General features: G+C 43.5%; 1 non-coding gene across 1 annotated transcript; it reads right to left on the reverse strand.

Annotated features, from left to right (window-relative positions):
• Nucleotides 1–267: 267 nt before the first annotated feature.
• On the reverse strand, nucleotides 268–374 carry LOC131238192 (small nucleolar RNA R71). Its single transcript, XR_009167602.1, has one exon. It is a non-coding gene; the product is annotated as a small nucleolar RNA R71 (small nucleolar RNA).
• Nucleotides 375–5,798: the final 5,424 nt, after the last annotated feature.

A 5,798-nucleotide genomic window follows, 5' to 3' on the forward strand; every position in this document is an offset into this window, starting at 1 on the left:
TAAGCCAGGGGTGATCCAACTCCTTCCAAAGTTTCATAGACTTGAATTTGAAAGTCCATATCTATACATGAAAGAGTCTGATGAGATAATGTCACTTTATACTTTCCTAATGTGTCTAAGGACACGATCAGGCTGAAACTCTTTCCCTTCTCCTTAAAAGAAAAGGCTAAGACGTGGTTGCATTCACTACGTCCATGATCCATTGGTAGATGGAACTACATGACAAGCGAGTTCATAAAGAAATTCTTCCCATACCATAAGACAAACACCATCAGAAAGTCAATTATGAACTTCACCCAAAAGGAAGATGAGACATTCTTCCAATGTTGGGAGCGATTCAAGGATCTTGTCAGTTCATGCCCACAACATGGCTTTGAAACTTGGCACATAACAAACGTTTTCAATGATGAACTGACATCTTCCATGTGCCAATTGGTCGAGATAATATGCAATGGGGAATTCATGAATAAAGATGTTGATGATGTGTGGGATTACTTTAATAAACTTACCGAAAATGCACAATCATGAGGCATCTCATCAAGACCTAGCACCTCTTCTAAGCCTACTCAATCAAAGGAGAGGGGCAGAATATATATATTTTGAAAGATGAAAATGATATCAATGTTAAAGTGGCTAATCTCACAAGAAAACTTGAGGCCATGGAACTCATGAAGGATAATGCTAAGGAAGTTGTTGGCGGTATTTATGCTTGCAACGTTCATACAACTAAAAATTCACCAACAATACCTACTTTTCAAGAAATATTAAATGAGTAATTGAATGCCGTAAACCACTACCAAAGGCCTTTTAAAGGACCCACTTCATGATATTGCGGTAAGGGCCGCTACAGTAGAAGTGGGAATAAGTCAAAGTGTCCTAAAGGGGGGTGAATAGAACTTTATAAAATTTTATGACAATTTAAAATCCTATTAACCTAATCTTGATCTAATATGCAACTATCAAGATATATTCATTTCAACTCTAATGGCTTCCAAGCCAAGTAGAGGATCCAATCACACGACTACTCAATATTTAAATAATATATAACAATTAGTCTATGATGAATGAACTATGTGAAAGTGTATGAGATGTGATTCTTATCAGTTCTAAATAATCATGTTATCATGCTTCATGAACATTTAAAGTAAATACAATAAGAGAATATGTAAATAAGACAATCCCAAATACAGTCATTTATAGTGGATCGGCTATGTGCCTACTCCACTCCCGGCGGACGCACTTAACCCTTGAGTGCATCGGATTTCACTAACGGAGGTTTTAAATTAGGTTCACCTCTAACCTTTACAACCTACACAAGGTTGACTCTAGGTCCTACACAAGGTACCTAAACATGCCTCCACGAGGCACAAGTTTATGCCATACACAAGAGTAAACGTGTCACGGCCCAAACCCAAAAATCAGATTCACAGGAATCCCGATCGCCGAATCCGGTGCCGACAGCCTCCGTAATACCCCATTCTCGGCTCCCAGCACCTATATGCCAGGTTCCGATCCTGGGATCTTACAAGGAGTACATTTTACTCGATAGAAGCATAACCACAAGTATATCCAAATCAGAAAGGCAACATCATCATCACATATCCACTAATATAAATATTTGAATACAGTGCTAAAAGGGAAATACATATATCACAAATCAAAACTCCAGAAGATGGCTGCATGCTCCAAGCTCGACGCTACTACGACTTAACATTACCTGCACGCATCTATCGTGCATAAGCTTGTAGAAAGCTTAGAGGGTGGTGTAAGTGTGTGCACAAGTTAAGTGCTAAGAATTCAATACAATACCAAAATCATGCAATATTAAAAATATTGGTAAGATCATGAATCGTACGATATCAGAGTAAGCGAAAATACTGATAAGTCCATGAGTCAATCGATATCAAAATACGCAATACAGATTAGCTATCCAAATGAGGAATCATAAAGAGCCAAATATCAGATGTCGATGATGCAAAGCAATATACAATTCTTGATGAGTTCACGAATAGCATTTGTCGTACCTAGACCACATAAATGCAGAAATATAGTAATCCAAAATGCCATATGCCACGGATGTAATGCAATATGCAGTGCGAATGGAATGACCATGCTGAAGTGTGAAGTCGGGATGATAGTACGTAGTATGATTGGTTATGGGGTCCATCACAAGGGACTTCTATCCAAACCAGTCTCATACCTAAATTTGGATAGTCAGACTCAATGTGGTAAACTCCTGATCTCAGGTTAGTTGCATGCCCCAAACAAAATCCTGACTATTGCGAAGGTACACATAACAAATAGTTACGCACCACTAGCCCGAGTGGATAGTGAATGAATGAGTATGCAACTCCTGTTCAATAAGTCCGCATATCAGTACAGTTCATCTTTGGGATCATCACCGGAGTCTAGTACACTCTACATGCAATCGCCGCCCACTAACGCGCGACCATACAAGTGGAAGAGACCTCACCATCTGCCTAGCCAGTAGTCAGTCAATATCTACCCGGCATGTCGATAGCGGACCCATTTATGAGCTGGTCAAACTCAGCCTAGTTATGCCCCCTACCCTCGGGTGAGTAAGGCCACACCCCCTCCTAACAGATCACGACACAGTGGGACATGAGGCCTCCTGGTATTCGGCACTCGGGCGCTCATGTATCCACTTGGTCTAGACGTTGGGGCGTCCTCTGGTACCAAGAGGGTTTAGAAATTTTCACCCAGGGCCATCTATGGCAGCCCGATGTTAGTAACAGATTTTCGGTGTCCCATCTGGCTATCTATGATATGCCTGTAGAGGCTACAGCCCTGATGTCACTAGGGCATACAGTAATTACAATACAAGATGCATGAGCCATACAATCCAGTCATGCATCAATCCTGCACATACCGTGCGCTCACGTGAGATAACCTCCACCTATCTGGGAGTCTCATAGTAACCTGCCCAATGTCATATGCAATGGTCAACCACATCTCATATCGAACATGCAAATGATGCGTATGGGCATCATGATGCTATGCTGTCACATACTCATAATCGGTATCAGCAACCGGCATCAATAATCGACCTCGACAATGTGGACATTTCACAAACATTACCCCTAAGGAATGGCCCACATAGAGTATAACATATAGTGGATCCATGGCCTCACAAGAGGTCTAAAAATACAACATCATTGGCCTCACTCAACAGCTTAATACGCATCACGATGTGCCTCTAACATGGGCTTAATATACATCACAATGGACTCCATCGCCCGCCCCTCAAATGCATCATAATGGGCCTCATCACATAGACCTCATATTCATCACATTAAGCCTTAAACATGGGCTGAATATACATCACAATGGGACTCAAATACGGGCCGCATATACATCACATTGGGCCTCAAACATGGGCTGCATATACATCACACAGGCTGAATACACATCATAATGGGCCTCAACTATGGGTCACATATACATTATATAGGTCTCGACAATCAGCCTCGGTAATTAAAATTGGCCTCGACAATCGAAATCAGCCTTAAACATCAGAATCGACACATAGAATCGATCTTGATACTCGGCCTCGACAATCAGAATCAGCCTATATAATTGGCCTCGACAATCGAAATCGGCCTCAATACTCGACCTCGATAATCAGAATCGGCCTATACGATCGGCCTTGACAATAGGAATCGACCTTGATACTCGGTCTCGACGCTAATCGGTCAATTGGCCACGACAATCAGAATCGATCGATAATCGGCACCGATTATCAGTATATAAACAAGGCAGGGTTCATAGATGATCAGCCGATCAACCATAGTATAAAGATCGGTACTCGGCCGTGGTTATATCAAATCCGATAGCACGGAGTCATCAGTCTACGGTGAATGGGGCCCACTTATTTGGGTTAACCCATAAGAGAATGATGAGAATGGGCCTAACAAGGCCTAAGGGAAGGTTACAATGTGGACATCCAACCATCATTGCCTATCAATGTGGACATCTCACCAACATTGCTTCCAAGGAGTGGCCTACATAGGGCCAAACATATAGTGGGCCCATGGCCTCATACAAAAGCCTAATATACATTATAATGGGCCGCATGGCATGGGCCTAATACGTTACATCGGGCCTCGTGTACATCAAGTCGAGCTCATCATATGGGCCTCATTTACGCCAACTGGGCCTCATCAACGGGTCTCACCAATGGACCTCATACACACAACAGGTGGGCCCTACTCACGGGCCTCAAATACATAACATGTGGGCCCTACACATGGGTCTCGTATGCATCAAATGGGCCACGTATCTGGGTCTCGAATACATCAAATGGCCCACATGTCATAGGCCTAATACACGTCCCAATGGGCCTTGCTCATAAGCTACGAATACATCACAATGGGCCTTGCCTATAGGCCTTGAATACATCACAATGGGCCTCGCCCATAGGCCCTGAATACATCACAATGGGCCTCGCCCATGGGCCCTAAATACATTACAATGGGCCTCGCCCATGGGCCCTAAACGCATCACAATGGGCCTTGCTCATGAGCCTCGATGCTAGGCCTCATATATAACGAGTGGGCCGCATCATGTGTGCCTCATACATATCAAGTGAGCCATATCATATGGGCCTCATCTATATCAAGGTGGACTCAACAACGGGCCTTGTACACATCAAGGTGGACCTCCTCAAATGGGCCTTATATACAACATAATGGGGTGGGCCCGGCTCATTCCAAATGGGCCCATCAAATGGACAACTTGGGTACAACACGTACATCACGTGGGGGCCACGTGAATGGACATTGTGAATACAAAATACATACATCTAGGAGGGCCCTCACAGATGGACGGAGTAGATATAACACACGCCTCATGATCAGGGCCCACCATAACGTTGATTTTCCACCCAGTCTAATCATAAGGTCTTAAGGACCTGGATTAAGTGGGAAAACAAATCCCATATTGATCCAAAACTTCCATGGCCCCAAAGGGGTTCAATGGTAGACGTTCAAATCCCACTATTTCTTTACAGTGTGGTCCACCTGATCAAAGGGCTAGACTCATCACGGTGTGGCCCGCCGTAATGTATTTGAGATCCAACCAATTCATAAGTTAACATAGAGGTAGATGAAGTGAAAGCAAAAACATCAGCTTGATCGGAACTACCATGGCCCTTAAGAAGTTTTGAATGGTGAACGTCACTGTCCACTACTTTAAATGGTGGGGGTCCACTTGAACTTTAGATCTGACTTATTTTTAGTCTCAAGCCTGTAAGACAAGCTTGCCAAATGGTTGGACGGTTTGGATGCAACACATGCATCATGGTGGGTCCCATGGGGATGGACGGCATAGATAAATCACATACCTCATGGTGGGGTCCATACTGATGGATTACAATACATCAGTGGGTCCCACGTTGGGCCCACCATAATGTTTATTCTCCACCCAATCTGTTGGTAAGGTCACACAGACCCATATGAAGAGGAAAAATAAATTTCATAATGATTAAAAACTTCTGTTACCCAACAAGGGTTTCAATGGCAGACGTTCAATCACACTATTTCCAGTGACGTGGGCCACCTGAGTTCCAGGTGCGCTAATTTTGGGGGTGGGACTCATAGCAAAAAGGGGCCCACCAAATGCACAGTGTGATGTTCATCACACATCACGGTGAGGCCCACGTAGAGGACCCACGTCCCTGGCCTGTCCGTCAAACGCAGCAGCGTCCTGCTGCAGCGTTAGTAGCAGCAGGCGCTGCATATATATATATAATTTTTTTATTTTGATATACTTTTGAGGTT

The sequence above is a fragment of the Magnolia sinica genome, chromosome 2 (genome assembly GCF_029962835.1).
Source record: "Magnolia sinica isolate HGM2019 chromosome 2, MsV1, whole genome shotgun sequence".
NCBI classification, from domain to species: domain Eukaryota; kingdom Viridiplantae; phylum Streptophyta; class Magnoliopsida; order Magnoliales; family Magnoliaceae; genus Magnolia; species Magnolia sinica.